The sequence below is a fragment of the Phyllostomus discolor genome, chromosome 2, assembly GCF_004126475.2.
Source record: "Phyllostomus discolor isolate MPI-MPIP mPhyDis1 chromosome 2, mPhyDis1.pri.v3, whole genome shotgun sequence".
Lineage (NCBI taxonomy): Eukaryota > Metazoa > Chordata > Mammalia > Chiroptera > Phyllostomidae > Phyllostomus > Phyllostomus discolor.
This window is the reverse complement of record NC_040904.2, coordinates 131869931-131888371: the sequence shown is the minus strand read 5'-3', so window position 1 is coordinate 131888371 and position 18441 is coordinate 131869931. Positions and strand designations below refer to the sequence as shown.

Sequence of the window (18441 nt, the reverse complement as noted above, 5' to 3'; positions counted from 1 at the left end):
CCAAAAAAAATCCTTGCTTCTATGGAGTTTATAATGTAGGAGGCAGAAATAGACAATATGCAATTGCATTATTCATATATTAGAAAGTGATCAGTACTATAGACACAAAAAGAAGAACAAAGTACGAGGGATTACACATCCTGTGGTGGGCCGATATTTTTAAATAGGATTTTCAGAGTAGACTTTACTAGACAGGTGACTTGAGCAGACACATGGAGATGATGGAATAAGCTACATGAGTATCTGGGGGAAAAGCATTCTAAGGCAGTGAAAACAGCCAATGTCAAAGTCTTACAGTAGGAGCATGTTGAAGAGACCACATGAAGGCCAGTGTCGCTAGAACAGCATGAGTGGGCAGGGGAATGGAAGGGGCATTGGAGGGAGAGTGGGAGGAGTTGAGGTCACAGAAGTAAGGGAAGTTCAGATCATACAAATTTTGGGGGTTATTTAAAGGGCTTTGGTTTTTACTTGGAGGGAAGCAGAAACTGTTGCAGATTTTAAGAAGTGTAATGATGTCATGTGATGTATTTTAAAAAGATAATTCTGTGTGTAGAGAACAGATGCAATAGGGCAAGAGGAGAAGGAAGGAGACCTGTGAGGAGGCTTAGACCAGAGTAGCAGCAGTGGATATGATGGGAAGTGATGAGATTTTAAAGAGTATTTTAAAGTTAGAGCCAACAGAATTTCCTGAAGGAGTAGAGTTGGGACAAAGAATAGAGGAGTCAAGGATGACTTCAACATTTTTGAGGTGAGCACCTGGACAGATGGATTATCATTTTGGGAGAGGAGGTTTTTTTTGTTTCATTTCATTTCATTTAATTTCATTTTGTTTTGTTTGGTGGTGAGGTTTGGGAGGGTGGAAGCAGAGGTTCAGGTTTGAGTTGGCTCTATTAACGATTACAATTCATTTTTTTAAGTTGCACAAGTGAGGACCTTGGAAACTATGAGTCAGTGATATAGCATCTATCACATAGTATTGGCTCAGAGCAGGTGTGTCCTTTTAGACGTGGAAGGAAAAAAGTGCAGGATTGTAAGAGCTCTGTGATTGACTCATGCTTTTCATGACCCTCATTTGTGCAATTGAATAACTTTGACCATAATGATAACACAGCTAACAATTATTGAGTTCTTACTGTGTACTAGGCACATGGCATGTTAATTCATGCCTGTGTGTATAATTGAAGGAAATATTAAATTTCACTTAGAGGCTACTGAAATAAAAGAAGATATAATTCTTTTTCCATCCAAATTCATGGAACCTTGTCTTCTATCCTTGGATTCCAGGTTAGGAACCCTGGAATACTTTAAAGTTTATAAACACACATTTGCATACATTATTCATCCTTACAAAAATCTTATGGGGGTAGATTAGTGAGGTTGTCCTTTTCATTTTCAGAGGGCTACAATGGTTTGTGTATGTTACAAGCTGTTGTCAGCTCTGGCTTCTGGTGACCCTATAAATGAGTGATGTCCACAATGTCCTGGCTTCAACAGCTCAGCTCAGCTCCTGTAGACTCATGCCTATGGCTTCTTTTATGGAGTCAATTTACGTCATATTTAGTCTTCCTCTTCGCTTCCTTCCCTATATTTTTCCCCAGCGATCTTTTCTAAAGAACCCCGCCTTCTCATGATATGCTCAAGACAGAACAGCTTCGGTTTTGTCATTTTTGTCTCCAGCAATGTTTCTGGTTTATTTTGCTTGAGTTGTTGAATAGGACCAAGTTTTTTGACATTTGGTTCTGCCTTATTTCCTACTTTTATGTTTCAGTCACCAATAATTATCAACATGTCTTATTATTTTATCAACTTCTGGATACTTGGGTAAAAGCTTTCAATTTCATTTTCTTTAGCCTGTTTAGTTGGAGCATTGACTTGAATGATGGTCATTCCATAGGTATTAATAATAGGTATTAATAGGTATTAATAGTTAATAATAGGTATTCCTACAAGTCTGATTAATATTATTTAGTCAGACATTGCATTGTAGCACTTAACTGATGTGCTACATCTTGCCTCAGTAGTAAAGAGTGGCTTGCTTAAGATTAAAACAAAACAAACAAAACAACAAAAAAAATCCACCACTTTGAGATTCAAGGTTCTCTGACTTCAGGGTCAACAATTTTCCACTACCACCTTGCCATTCAACTTTTTTATTTAGAACATTTTTAAGCCTAAGAAAAACTTTGAATAGTGCAACAAACACTGTATATGCTTTACGTAGATCACCAACTGTTGTTTTGCCAACTTTATGTCTTTACATATGTGTGTGCATATATACACACAAGGCCTCTTGGTGACCTATTTGAAAGTAAGTTGAAGACCTCCTTTCACCTCCTAGTATGTGTATACTTAACCTGTATCTCTTAAGAGTAAAGATATTCTACATATCAGATATTTTCACAAAGAATAGTAATTCAATAACATTATCTAATAAACCCTTTATATTTAAATTTCCATAACTGTCTCAAATTATCTATTATATCTTAACTTCTTTCTGTCTAGGAATCAATATAGGACCACACATAACATTTGAAAATAGCATCTTTGATCTCTTTTAACAAAGCAGTTTCCCTATTTTTTGTTTTTCATGTTATCTTTTTTGAAACAGGTCAGTTGCCATGCAGAATGTCTCAAATTCTATATTTGTGTGATTGTTTTCTCACAATTAAATTTAGGTTAAAATATTTTTGGCAGGAATAGTACAGAGGTGAATGTCACATTGCTCAACTGTTGGTGATGCTTAGTTTATTCCATTAAGATGGTGTCTACCAGATTTCTCCATTGTAAAGTTAAACTTTCCCTATTTTTAAAAGGTTTTATTTATTTCTTTTTAGCCACAGGGGAAGGGAGGGAGAGGGAGAGAAGCATTATGTGTGGTTGCCTCTTGAGTGCCCCCTACTAGGGACCTGGCCTGCAACCCAGGCATATGCCCTGACTGGGAATTGAACCAGTGATCCTTTGTTTCACAGGCCAGTGCTCAATCCACTGAGCCACACCAGCCAGGGCTAAACTTTTTCTATTTTAATCAGTAAATTATCTGTGCAGTAATACATTGAGACAAAGGTATCCATATTCGTTGATGATATTCAATGATGAATTCATTGATGATATTCCATATTCATTGATGATAACCAAAATTGGTTAATACTCTGGTGGCTACAAAACACCCATTATCTCCCTATGCTATCTATAGACCAGGATCTTCTTCTCCTAAAGTTTTATTTCCAATACAGAGACCACTGTATCTAGTATATTTCCCTCTGGACACAGGCCATGAAGTGATGAAGGAACAGGAAGTGAGCCATGGGATCAGATAGCAGATAGGTAATCACTGTTTTCCAGCAAGTCCAGGCAAAACATATTATTGTGAAGCAAAAGTTTCAGTTCTGTAATTCTTGGGTGGTTACAGTTTGTGTTTTACATAATTTAACCAACTTCTCCTTCAAAGTAATTTTTTTGGAAGAAAAAAGAATTAAAGCAACATCTATAGGGTGGGGCAAAAGTAGGTTTACAGATGTGAGTATGCAAAACAATTCATTATTAGATTATTACTTGTTAATTATTGTATTATTTTTTATACAAATAACTGTAGCCCTACTTTTGCCCCATCCTGTATTTGACATAAATCTAGTTAACCCCTTTACTATTGTTATCTATCTTCTTTGTTTTCTTTTTCTTCTCTCGTTTTCTAGTCTCTTCTTCTCTTTCTAAAAACCTTTCTTCTTTTTCAAAATCTGCTTACCATTTCTGCCTGAAATTTCTGTTTTCTCTATTTACCTCTTCCAATTGATCAGTCTCTATTTTTTTCTTCTAGTCTGCCCTCCTGTCCTTCTAGGTAGAGATTATAAGGTAACTAAATGATGACATCGGATGCCCTAGGTTCGGCTCTTTATATAATGAAATATTTGATTTTAGAAGATTGTCACTTAGAAGTATATTCTCAAACAACCTGTGATGGATTTAGTTGTTTCAACAGTACTCTGGTTATTTTAAAATACATTATTTTGTTAACCACACCCTTTCTCCTTCTATATCTGAAAAATGGGAAGTTTTTTTTCTTTTTCTTTTTTTTATCTTGGTAGTTTCTAACCACATTTTTGCATTGTAGTTTCATGTAAGCAATTGTTGATAATCAACGGATAAGTGTTGTTATGTACAGAAGTTATGCATATGAGTATGAAAATGAGGAAAACAACATTTGAGAGAATGCACATTGATTGGACTCTCCAACCATCAAGTTCCTATGGCAAGAAAGACAAATAAATTTTCTCTAATGCACTCACCTGTTCTACAAACAACACTTTTGTTGTTTAGAGATTACTGTTTCATGATTTATTTTGTAATTTAAAATAGAGTAAAGATTAAAAATGTTTTTTTCCATCCACATGCTTTAATTATTGGTTATAAGAGGCCCCATAGGCTCTACCAATTCTCTCCTGAATAATTTACAACTTGAAATAATAATAATAATACTATAACATGTGGCATAGTTTTAAACTGGTAAATGGAATTTTGCTGACAGATTTGATTTTAAATTTTCTGAACCAAAGTTAGGGATGAGGCTCCTGCACAAGAATGGGAGGAGGCCTCCTGTACTGGCAGCATGTGAACCTGCTTGTTCATCTCTTTGAGTGGTTTCAGAAGAAAGAGCTGAGGGAGACTTTTGCTCTGTCCCAAGGACACCCCTGGTCCTATGCCTGCCATGTTTATCTAGGTAAGAAAGCTATTTTTTTCCAAATGCTAACCCAATACTTACATAAACCTTCTGAGGTTAGAAAAGGTTTGGGCAAAAAATATATACATATCTTTAAGAAGAATAATATGTCTGAAGATCTGCTTTGAAGCCTGTTTAAGATAAATCAAGTTAGTTGACTCTGGAAATGATTCTTACTGAATTAGTAAAACACAAAATTTGTGTTAAGAAAATGGTGGCAACAGCATTCTGTAGAATTCACTTCGGAAATTAAAATTCAATGACTCTATATTAGAAGCTGAGGCTGAAACCAGATAGCTATTAAAGGTTCCTTCAATTCTTATAGCAATAAATAAAATTTCAGTGTAATATGTTTACAAGATCTCATTTTTTTCAATCCAAATGCTAACAAAACACTATGGATTACAGATTTTATAAAATGTAAAAAATAAATGTTGGAGTTAAAAATGTGTTATTTACTAATATAAGTACAATCCAAATGGGAATTAAAATGATGAATTTAGTTACATGACATTTTATAGGATGGTAAAAATGACATCAATTAAATTGAAAGATAATTTATTTTATTTTATTTTAATCTAAATATTATTGGGTTTATGACTCATGTTTTGATTATAAGTTTTGAAAGTGTATTCTTATAGTCTTTTGAAATAGGAAAAACAAGAAAGCATTGCATATTTTCTGATGTCTAGGTCTTTGAAATCTGTGTATACACACTAGATTATACATTCCTTTGGGAGCAAGAACTGTAAGCCTTATTAATTTGTGTGGCCGCTTGTTTTTGGTACAGTGCCTGGAAGAATCTCAATAAATATTTGCCAGATATATTGATAAATATGTATCAAGCCTATGAAAGGACAGGATATAGTCAGCAGAGAACAGTTGGGGAAGAGAAATAAACTGACTCCGTAAGGACAGTAAAATAAGTTTGTGCCATTGTATGGTAAAATTTTAAAGGCCTCTGTCTATTCATGGAAGTCCTTATTGAATTTTTTCTCTATTAATGTCTCTTAATGTCTCTTGATGTCTTTTCATTTCTGTTGACTAGAATATTTATTCAATAACAAGTTGGGTATCATATAACTATTTTTGGTAGAATATATTTCTACAAAACTTTTTAGCATCCTGTAATCCTGTTGTGCCACGGAATCTCTTAGGCAAACATAGTGGAGAACCAATATTTGGACATTAGTTGGAAGAGATGTTAAAGATGTTCGTTCTCTTGTTTGAGAGTACAGAGGCCTAATTCCATAGGAAGGAAACATTGGAAAGGGTAGGTGGGTTTTAGGTTGAGCCACAGACACAGCTGGCACCAGGGAATTGAATGGCATTGCAAGTCCATGTTTTGTTTTGTTTTTGTCTCTCGTGCATGTTAGTTTTGTTTGTTTGTTTTTATCTCTTGGTGCCACTGAGATTTCTCCGTGTGACAGAAAACATGTTTGTCAGCTGTTGAGTTTAACATATGACCCTGCAGCCATGTGGACTTAGTTCCAGTAATAAAAATCCCCAGAAAAGACTCTTGTTGGCACATCTTGGGAGATTTTAGGGCCTGTTATGCATTGAATATGTCCCCACAAAAGGTATGTGTTTTTACTCCCAGTACTACAGATCCCCAAGTGCAATTTAGTATAATTTGGAATTTAGTTAGGATCAGTAAACTTGAAAATCTTGACTGAAAATTTTCTACTGAATGAATTAGTTTGGACAGGAATTGGGTAATTAGAAATAACTTGCTCTGGCTGGCATAGCTCAGTGGATTGAGCGTGGGCTGCGAACCAAAGTGTTGCAGGTTCAATTCCCAGTCAGGGCACATGCCTGGGTTGCAGGCCATGGCCCCCAGCAACCGCACATTGATGTTTCTCTCTCTCTCTCTCTTTCTCCTTCCCTTCCCTCTCTAAAATAAATGAATAAAATCTTAAAAAAAAGAAATAACTTAAAAAGTAATTTGCAGATCATTTTATCTAATTGATATCTATGTCTCAATTTACAGGTCACCACAATTGCGGGGAAATTAACAAACTTGCATTGTCTAGGCAGGTAGATTTCTGTAGCAAAAATAAATATACATGAGGGAACCAATAACGTTTAAGAGACTGTCAATGAAAGATGATATGGAGCAAAATGGTAGATTCTTGGCTCAGAGTGGTAGCCTGATTCTTTAATGACATAGGTTCTTTCATAGTTGTTTGTTCATTACAGGTTCCAGTGGAGACACAATGTAGTAACTACTGCTACCTTCTACCCGTTATCAACTTAAATTAATCAGTCTTCCTTATAAGGACTTGTATTCACTAAGTTAGACTTCATCAGTAAGATATTTGTGTCAGAGTGACTAGATTGTCTTTTTTTGCTTATGTTTTCTGATCTGAGAATATGATACCTAAGGTTCTAGAACAGGGATTTGACAGACTACAACCCTCAGGGCAAATCCAGCCCACCATCTGCTTTTGGAAATACAGATTTATTGGAACACAGCACACTCTTTCATTTACTTATTGTTTATGATGGTTTTCATGCCACAACAGCAGAGTTGAATGGTTGTTACAGAAAATATATGACCCACAAAGCCTAAAATATTTACCCTCAGCCACTTTATAGCAACAGTTTGTCAATTTCTGATTGTCTGAAGAAAGGGAAAAAAGGTTGTTTAGTTAGTTAGTTAGTTAGTTTGTTTGTTTTTTAAATTAAGCCTACCATAAACAGACTTTTTAGTCTTTGGAGTAAAACATAATTTCCACATTACTAATGACCTGGTCTCCATGTTTCTGAAATGAAATATGTGGTTTAAAATGCTTCATTGAACTCAATTTTTCTTATTTACACTCGCTCGTAATTAGTAGTTATTTTGCTCTTATAACTGCTTGCCTATTGCAAACTAGTTAGAGAACTGGAAAATAGAAATGTTGTCCAAAGGCATCACATGTTTGGACGTTTTTGATGTACTGTTTCTTAAAGCTAGGAAGATGTCTGCTCACCATTGGTGGCTTCATTTCCTTAGAGGAAATCACCTGGGACACATAATAGCAAGCTCGGAACATTCTTGTTGCTTAATGGATTAGTTGATTGATTTGAAAGAACAGAAATAATGAAGAAAGATATTTCTATTAAAGATATGAATGAAACAAATCACTTATACTAATGTGACCTTGGAAAGTTACCTGATTTCTCTGCGCTTCAGTGACTTTTTCTATAAAATGGAGATAATAAAAGTACACGCCTCATAAGATTATGAGGATAAATGGGATGTTTCATTTAAAGGGTTCGACAGAATATTTTGCATATAATTAAGACATAATACATTTAACTCTTATTAATGTTGGTATTTCTTCATCTCTTAAGTCCTCTGCCATGTTTTAGCTACACATAACATTATTAATTCATCCATTTGATTTATTCATTCCTTGCTGTCTTAACTGGGTCCTTCAGAGAAACAGAACTAATAGAACATATGTATACAAAATTGGTTTACGTGGTTGTGAAGGTGAAGAAGTCCCAAGGTCTGCAGTGAGCAAGCCGGGACTCCAGAGAGCTGACGGTGCCGTTGCAGTCTGAAGGCCTGAGGACCATGAGAGCTGATGGCGGAAGTTTCTGTCCGAGTCCAAAGGTAGAAGACCTATGTTCCACCCCTGAGACAGTCAGGCAGAGAAATCAAATTCTCCCTTACTCTTCCTTTTTGTATGGTGATTGGAAGTGAAGTGCTTAGAGGCCAGACAATTGGACAATTATCTACAGGTCTGGTGAAATTATAAAAAATGATGACAAAAGTGGTGATGGAGAGTTGGTGAGTATTGTGCTAAATATTCCATGAAGTTCTCATCCTTCTTTGAATGTGCCATGGGATTCTTGTTTCTGGGACTTGTACATACTATTTCTGATTGGAATATTCTCTCTCCTCTTCTCTGCTTGGAAAATTCCATTCATTCTTCCAGTTGAGGTGCCACTTTCTCTGAAAGGCCTGTGCTGACTTCCCCCAAGGTTGCTTTTCCTTTGTGACTGCATGGCGTTGCATAACTACTTCTATCACAGGACTTACCGTATTGTAGAGGGAACTTTGTTTAAAAATCTGCCTCTTCATGTACACTGTGATGTCCCATAATATAGAGATAATGTCTTATGCATCTTTGCTTTTATTTAATACACATTTGTCAAGCAAATGCTTTCCTATTAAAATATGAGGAAATTTGGGTATTTTTATGTACCCAGTACATACTACAGTGTCCAGAATTAGTAGACTCCCAATAAATACTTACTGAATAAGTTCATTATTATTTTCTAAAGAAAAAAAACAAATTCATTGACAGTAATTTTTTTGAGTGTCTATAGTAGTCAAATACTTGGTAGCATGAGAAACTCAGTTAACATTTGATGACAATAAAATATGGATCACTTCTGAACTTTTCTATCTATAAATGTTTAATCCATACTAACTGACTAATACTAGGCAAATGGAAAGTTGAACTGAAGTGAGCGTTTACAGTTAAACTGTAGAAGAGACTTGGAGGGATTTAGATTCAGAGGTTGGGTCAGTTTGCATTGGAAATATGCTTGGAATTTATTGCAGCTGCTGAAGGATAGCCTGCAGGTGTGCAGATTGTGGAGTGACAGCTGTTTTGTGGAGCAATTAAATTGAGGTAACTCTCCTTAGTGGTCAAATTCTCCTTATCAGGATCACTTTTTTGTTTTTTAAGTTTGTATGGCAATATCCTAATTCTTCTCAGAAAAAGCTCACTAAAAACCTATTTGTGTTGCTTATATCAGAATTCTCAATCTTGTTTGTGCAGTAGAGTAATTTGTGAAGCTTTTTTCAAAGGCCAGGCTGCATCGTCCGAGACTCTGAGTCCGTAAGCCTGTGTTTAAAGCTGCACAGGTGATTCTGATGTAGAGCCAAGGTTGAGGATCACTGAAATGTAGTCAAATTCCAGCGTAAGATTTTACTGTGAATTATTTCTTCTTCAAAATCCAACATTAACTGAAATCTCTTGTGCTTATTAAACTACATTAGTCCCCGTTATCCGAGGAGGATATGTTGCTAGGCTGCTGGTGGATGCCTGAAGCCACGGACAGTGCCGAGCTCTATGTATACTCGTTTTTTTCCTACACATATGTGCCGATGATAAAGTTTAACTTATAAGTTAGACATAGTACAATATTTACAACAATAACTAGTAATAAAATAAAACAAGTATAACCATATAGTGTAATAAAAGGTGTGTGATTGTGGTCTCTCTCTCTTTCTGATAGCTGATCTGATGACAGACGGCTGGAAGGCCTGACAGGTGGGGAGTGTGTGGAGTGTGGAGACACAGGACAAGGGACGATTCCCTTCCCGTGGGATGGAGAGGGAAGCTGTGAGATTTTGTCACTTAGTGCGTAATTTAAAACTTCTGAATTGATCATTTCTTAAATTTTCCATTTAATATTTTCAGACCGCAGTTAATGGCAGGTAGCTGAAACTGTAGAAAGTGAAACCACGAATAAGAGTGAAAGACTGTATTTTAAAATTTCAGGTTAAAAAAAAGTCAAACTCTTTTGTGGGAAGGTCCCTATTATGTTATTAGTCATCCATCAGAAAGCAACTTTATTGTTCTGTGGTGCTGTACAGGTCAAACATGTTCCTTGATGCGGATAGTTCCCTGAGCTTCAGTTCTTGCACTTCATGACTAAGCTGTTGATGATGGTCCTTTTCTGAGGTAAATGCTGAAGAACATGTCTTCTGAGGTAGAGACAAAATATAGCACTTGACACTCTTATATGAAAAAACTCATACCCAATTTTTAAATAATAGGGATAATATTAAATGTTTCAGATTCAAAACAATGTATCGCTTATTTTAATAATTTTTAACCTCAGGAAATACTCCTAAAGTTATCACAGAATGTGAGATAGTTTTTGCATTCTGTGTTAAACATCATCAATTAAAAAAAGTACTATGACTGAATTTTTCCTTTGTATCTTTGTAACATATACTTATCCAGCCTGTATTTTATTTTGTCTTAAAATTATTCCTATTTTCTCTATGTGCTTTTCCTCTTTTAAGGTAGTGGTGTCCTTTCCTATCTTGTACTGTCTTCTTTTCTCTTTTATTAATTTATTTTGTCCTCACCTGAGGACATTTTTTCCATGGATTTTTAAAAAGTTATATTTTATTGATTATGATGTTACAGTTTCCTTTTTTCCCCCTTTGAACCCTTCTACCCAACATGCCCCATTCCTCAGGCAATTCCTGCACTATTGTTCGTGTCCCATGGGTCATGCATTCATGCATGTAAGTTCTTCGGCTGCTCCATTTCCTGTACTCTACTTTACATCCCCATGGCTATTCTGTAACTACCTATCTGCACTTCTTACTCCCCTCACCTCTTCACCCTCCCCTACGCACCCCTCCCATCTGGAAACCATCAAAATCCTCTCCATATATATGATTCTGTCTACGTTCTTCTTGTTGGCTTAGTTTGTTTTTAGATTCAATTGTTGATAGATATGTATTTGTTGCCATTTTATTGTTCATAGTTTTGATCTTCCTGTTTTTCTTAAATAAGTCCTTTTAACATTTCATATAATTATGGTTTGATGATGATGAACTCCTTTAGTTTTTTTGTTATCTGGGTAGCTCTTTATCTGCCCTCCAATTCTAAATGATAGCTTTGCTGGGTAGAACAATCTTGGCTGTAGGTCCCTGCTTTCCATGACTTTGAATATTTCTTGCCAATCCCTTCCAGCCTGCAAAGTTTCTTTTGAGAAATCAGCTGACAATGTTATGGGAACTTCCCACTGCTTTTCTGTTGCTTCATTTAAGATTCTCTTTTTATCTTTAACCTTTGGCATTTTAATGATGATGTGTCTTGGAGTGGGCCTCTTTGCATCTATCTTGTTTGGAACTCTCTGTGCTTCTTGGACTTGCATGTCTATTTCCACCCCAAATCAGGGATGATTTCTTTCATTATTTTTTTGAGATAGATTTCCAACTTCTTGTTCATTCTTTCCTCTTTCTGGCACCCCTATGATGCAAATGTTGGGATGCTTGAAGTTGTCCCAGAGGCTGCTTACACTTCCCTTATTTTTGTGGATTCTTTTTTCTTTTTATTGTTCTGATTGGTTGTTTTTTGTTTCCTTATATTCCAAATCATTGATTTGATTCTCAGCTTTATCCACTCTACTGTTGTTTCCCTGTAAATTGTTCTTTATTTCAATTAGTGAATCCTTTGTTTCTGACTGATCTTTTCAAGGCAGCTGAGGTCCTCACTAAGTTCCTTGAGCATTCTCATAACCAGTGTTTTGAACTCTGCATCTGATCACTTACCTCCATTTTGTTTAGCACTTTTTCTGGAGTTTTGATCTGTTCTTTCATTTGGGCATTGTTTCTTTGTCTCCTCATTTTGGCAGCCTCCCTGTGTTTGTTTCTATGTATTATGCAGAGCTGCTTTGACTCTTGGTAGTGTGGTCTAATGTAGTAGGTGTCCTGTAGGGTCCAGTAGCACAGCCTCCCCTATCTCCCAAGCTGGGTACTCGAGGTATGCCCTTTGTGTGGGCTGAGTACACCTTCCTCTTATAGTTGAACCTTGGTTGCTATTGGCAAGTCAATGGGAGGGATTTAGTCAGGTTGTGACCACTGACCACCAACCTCCACCCTCCATGGAGGATCAGCTGTGCAGAGACAGGGTGGTAGTGCTCCAACATGGTCTGTAGCTATTCACTGGGTATGCAGGCTCTGGGGTTTCCTGGATGGTACAGGTCAAGTTCAGCCCCCACCTGTGTTCTACCCGGGGCCACCCTACATGAGCTGTAAGGCATTTGAGGTGGCTGCTACTTGTGCTGGGGTTGGAGATTCTCAGGCAAAGCCAAGCTGTGAATCCAGGCTGGCTGCTGCTAGTGCTGTGCCCAAGGCCACTTAGTAAGTGGTATGGGAACTGAGGCTCACTGAGGCTGGCTGTTGCTTGTTTGAAAGGATTTAGGAAGTTGTGAAGCATGAGCCAAGACCAGCCATTCATATGGAAAAGTCACTCTTAATGGCTGTAAGTTGGGTGGGATGGAGTCTCAGGGAATCTCCAGGGCAAGGAAAACAGTGTTAGCCAGGTTGATGTAGTCTCAATTATGGCCTTCATATGCTGGCTCTGTGGGTCTGTGGGAGGAGGGTTCCGAAAAGGAATGATGGCCTCTGCTTGCCTTTCTGTCTGGGAGAAAGCTGCCCCCCCCCAGCCCTCACCTTGATACCCAACACTGCAGTTCCTCCCTGTATACCACTGGTGCCTTTCAAGCTGTTACCCTGGTATTAGAGCTCAGAGGGAATGAGTCTGAGTAACACATGTGTGCATGTTCTTTAAGAGGAACTGCTTGGGACTCCAGTTGGTTCCTGCCACCTACTCAGTCCCCACTGGTTTTTGCAGCTGGAAGTTATGGGGACTTATCTTCCTGATGCTGGTACTCTGGGCTGTAGGGCCTGGAGTGGGCCTGGTGTGGGCCTGGAACCCCTTGCTCCCAAGATATGTGTCCCAAATCTTTGTCCACAACACATGGACATGGGACCAGCCTATTCCATGTCTCTGTCCCTCCTACCAGTCCTGATAGATGTGGTTTCTTTAATTTTGTAGTGTCAGCCCAAATTCAATTCAATTTCTAATGGTTTTGAATGATGGTTGTTTTATAATTTAGTTGTAATTTTGATGAGGTTTTGCAAGGAGGAAAGTCATGTTTACCTATGCCACCACCTTCACTGCTCATTTGTTATTGGTTTAGCATCTTTAAAACAAAGAAAAGTATCCTATCGCCATTTATCCCTTCACACCCTCATCTATGTCCTTCCACTGAATATAGAGAAGGGAGAAGGAAGGGAGAAAGAGATGGAGAGAAACATCGATGTGAGAGAGTGCACACCCCAATCAGGGACAGAAGCCATATGCCCTGACTGGAAATCAAACATGTGACCCTTCAGTTTGTGAGATGACACCCAACCAACTGAGCCACACTGGTTAGGGCCTCTTCTTTTTTATAAGGACACTTGATAGCAGGTCTTCTTCTGTCTTTGTTTTTAAACATGTATTTAGCCCTGGCTGGCATAGCTCAGTGGATTGAGTGCAGGCTGTGAACCAAAGTATCTCAGGTTCAATTCCCAGTCAGGGTACATGCCTGGGCTGCAGGCCATGACCCCCAGCAACCACACACTGATGTTTCTCTCTCTCTCTCTCTCCCTCCCTTCCCTCTCTAAAAGTAAATAAATAGAATCTTAAAAATAAATAAATAAATATGTATTTAGAGTAGTTGCAAAACACCGACTTTAAAGCAGAAGACCTAGGTTTGACTCTACCTTCTGCTATCCACACTGTGATCTTACTCAACCTCTTAGAGGCTCCCTTTCCACACCATTCTTATCCCTGTTGGTGGTCATTATAAGGGCTCCCAGAACTGTGAGAAGGAAGATACATCCAGATATCCTATATACATAATGTCTGTGCATAGTAGATCCCTGATATCATCGAGTTTCTTTCCTTTTTTCTTTTGTAAAGAATCCTTAAAAATATAGTTCCATCTGGGGTGACTGGATTTTTGGTCTTGTTCCTATAGCCTCCAAATCATTTGCAAATTTTAAAACTTTCAAAATGTGCCCTAGGGTTGTAATCTTAAGGATATAGGAGGAAGTAACACATTTTTTAAAAGAGTCAAACTGATGATAGCTCCATCATTTCTTTGTCTCCAATTTAAGGAAACTACCTTGAATTAGGAGGTAGCTTGTTTTCAATCAAGGGGAAGCCATTTCACAAACATTATCAACTGCATTCCCATCTACTCCCAAACGTGCTCAAACACAGACCTACAAACTCACTTTCCTATTTAGTCAATAGCAGCTCTAACACTTGGTATACCTTTGTCCTTTGCAAAGAACAAACATTGGTCACTACATACAAAACAGTCTGGTTTCTTTCTTAATGACTCTGTGTTCTCGTGAATATAAAGCCTCACCATACCTACCTTATTTTCATGGCCCTTCTAATTCATCTCACACTATACTGCTATCTTTTCCTTTACCCCATCGCAGTGTGGTTTGCTGGATTGAGGCCAAATTTCTTGCCTGATGTAAAGCTCTCTGGAACCTTTTAATCTCTTCTCCTTCATCCAGCACTATTGGCTGCAACTTCCCAATGTAAACCTCCCATCCGTAGAATACCAGATTGGCCTATATTTCACTACTTCCAGGAATATGCCTAACAACTATTTCATTTATGCTTGTACAGGTGGAATCCAGGCTTTTTTTATTTTCATTTTTTATCCTTACCTGAGGACATGCTTATTAATTTTAGAGACAGGGGAAGGGAGCGGGGAAGAGAGAGAGAACACTGATATGGATGTGAGAGAGAAATATTGACTAGTTGCCTCTTGCACACACCCCAACCAAGGACCAATTTCACAGTCTCTCAGTTTACATGAAGGTGCCCAACCAACTGAGCCACAGCGGCCAGGGCCAGGGCTTTCTTCATCTGCCTCTACACGTTTTAGGAACACATGCAGGTCCAGCATCAGAACGCATAATGTTTTAACTCTCCTTGGAAATTTTCCCTTTCCCACCAAAAAAAAAAAAAGGCCTCAAGCATTTGTTACTTTTTAACCTGATGAATGTCTGCCCTCTTTTTTTGCACTTGGACAACTATGTCTTACTTATTGTCTGCCTTGTTCAATAAGTTTTAAGGTAACATTTCTGTGAAAGTTTTGCCACAGCAATGAGTTTAGCCCATTTAAGAGCAGAAAATATGTTTTTCAAGACAGAAAACTAGGTTGGGTTTCAGCTCTGCAACTTACTAGCTATGACTATAGGAAAATTATTTCAACTGTTCTTCGCTCGGCTGGTTGGTTTGGATTTTTAATCTCTAAAATCAGGACAGTAATATTGGCCCTATCCAAACTAGCACATAGTGTTATTATATATGCCAAATGAAACTTTATCATTGAAAAGACTTTTTAAATGGGGATAGCCTATACACACTTAAAATATCCTAGTTTTAATTTCTTTGTATCTGCCAAAACACTAACACAATGGTAACCTCTGAGTAAGATTTTCTATAAAGCCATAGAATTGAATTAAAGTAATATTACAGTAGCTGGTATCTTTGATGTGCTAACATAGACACATTAAATTATAGCATACTCATTCCCAGTATTAGGGTTTATTTTATTAGAAAGACACAAAGGAGTGAATATTATATACTTTTAAAGTTTCACTGAAGCATTCATAATAATATGCTTCAATAATAATATGAATGCTTCATAATAATAATATGCATAATAATATATATTCATAATATATTCATAATAATATGAATGCTTCATAATAATAATATGCATGATAACATAATAATATGAATGCTCCTATTCCTCTTGTGTTATAAAGTAGGCATTGAGTTTCCTACTACTCTATATAATGTAGTTTCTTATTTGGACTAGTAGTAGGAAATCTGAGCTATGTGTGACAGAGCGAAGGAGAAGTAAGGGTATACAAGGATTCATCCTTGATGATGTAGTAACTTTCATGACCCTTTTTCCCTTCATGATATTCTTTACATAAGCAACCCCTGAAAACTAATAAAATCTTTCATATGTTTGCATCTAGTATGTACAAGGAGTCAGGTTAAATCCTAGGTAAAGTTTGAATGGAACCCCAGCCATTGATCATGCCACCAACGCTTTAATTTTAAAAGTATGACAACATGATTCGATTTTGGTGCCAGGCATAATACAGCATTGAAAACTGCCATGAATTCTGCTACTTAGGCAGAATACCCTCCTCTGAAGCACTAATTGACAAAGAAGTAGAATGTTAAGGCAATAAAGTCAAGTCAAAATGAATAAGAGATATTTGGAATGTGTGCTGGCAAACACACTGTGGGCTTTATTAGGCACCAGATTTTGATCCAAATTTGAAAATAGTGGAAATTTAAGGCCTAGATTTAATAGAAGTCCCATATATACCTCCAAATATAATTATTATCCCACATATTTAATGTTAAATAAAAAGGAACCATGTTGTTTCAAAATTCCTTTAGTATGTCTGATTTAAAGAGAAGTTTTTTTAACTGAATATTCTGAGAGTGTAGTGGATCAACATAAGACAATTGTTTTATCTAAAATAGGGTGAACCAAAATGATACCATAGGCCAACACTGCCACTACCACCAATGCCATGATATAAAATACAATTAGAGCTGACTTTCCTCAAAAGTCATCAAATTCTTTCACCATAAGAATTTGACTTTCATCAGAATCTTAAAGTGGAAGCTCTGAGCTTCCTTGTTAATTCAGCCCTCCCTAGGCTTCTTGTGTTCCTTGCTCCCTAGCAATTATCTGCCTCTCCATCCTCCTTGTCTAATAGTCAAACAGTTTTGCTCATCATGTTCATTTCCCCAGGGGTCTATTAGGTGACTAGTTGTCAATTTTCAGACTCTACAATGCGCTATTGAATTAGTGTGTTACTATTCCTCTTCTTCCCTTTATATCATTTGCTTTTTAGTAGGATATATTTATTGCATGATAAAGATAAAATAATAATAATGGCTAATTTAGTGACATTTACTACATTTTCATGGCAAGCATTAGTTTAAATGCATATTAGCACATTTAATACATATACCAATTTTGTGAGTTATATACTGTTATTATATCCATTTTACAGATCATGAAACTGAAGCATGGGGTGTCAAGTAGGTCATAAACTGAGAAGTGGTTTTGAAACCAGAAGTTGAACTTCACAGTTCCTATTCTGAACCACTAAGCTATCCTGCTTAAATGTGGGGGTGGGGGATATACAGCATAGAATGGGACATGCCTGTGCCTTGGAGTTAGAAATACCTGTTCAGCCCTGACTGGTGTGGCTCAGTGTGATGGGTGTCGTACTGTAAACCAAATGGTTGCAGGTTGGATTTCTAGTCAGGGCACATGCTTGGGTTTTGGGCCAGGTCCCAGGTTGGGGGCATGTGAGAGGCAACCACACATTGATGTTTCTCCCCCTCTGTCATCTTCCCTTCCTCTCTCCAACAATAAATAAAATCTTTAAGAACAACAACAACTAAAAAAGAAATACCTATTTAAATCTTGTCTCTGCCCCTTCCTAGTTGTGTGGCTTGAGTAAAATATTAAATTTCTCTGAAATTATCAGAAGCCACAGGGGTCCTCTCCGAGTTTCGAACTTGTAAACACAGAGCCGCAGTACAGTTGTGATGCATGGAAAGTGAGGTTGCACCTCCCACATGGCCCCTCCGGCTGGCCAGTAGGCACCTCAGATTAGAGCTGTGCGCAGGCCAGCATGAGCAGCTCAGCCACCAGCACCAGCTCCACCATCTGCTGTGGGCTCACCTGCTGCTGCCCCCTGGCCGCCAGGTCTCATGGCCCAGATGGCAACCGCTGCAGCTGGCGTGGCTGTGGGCTCTGTTGTGGGCCACATGCTAGGTCATGCCATCGCTAGGGGTTTCGGTGGAGGAAGTAATGCTGAGACCTCAAGGCCTGACATCATTCTAGGAGCCTCAGGAAACTCAGCTGGCATACCACCAGCAGCAGCAGATTGGCCCACGCCACTATGAGATGAAACAGTTTTTGGAGTGTGCACAGAACCAGAGTGACCTTAAGCTTTGCGAGGGTTTCAGTGAGGTGCTGGAACAGTGCAGACTTGCAAATGGATTAGCCTAATTGAGAAGTTCATAACAAAGAAATGGAACATCATCTCTCATGACCAAGTTAATTTAGTATAA

The 18441-nt window shown here is 37.7% G+C and overlaps 1 pseudogene; it reads left to right on the top strand.

The window, feature by feature from the left end:
* Positions 1-4575: 4575 nt before the first annotated feature.
* On the top strand, positions 4576-18441 carry LOC114513991 (annotated as a pseudogene).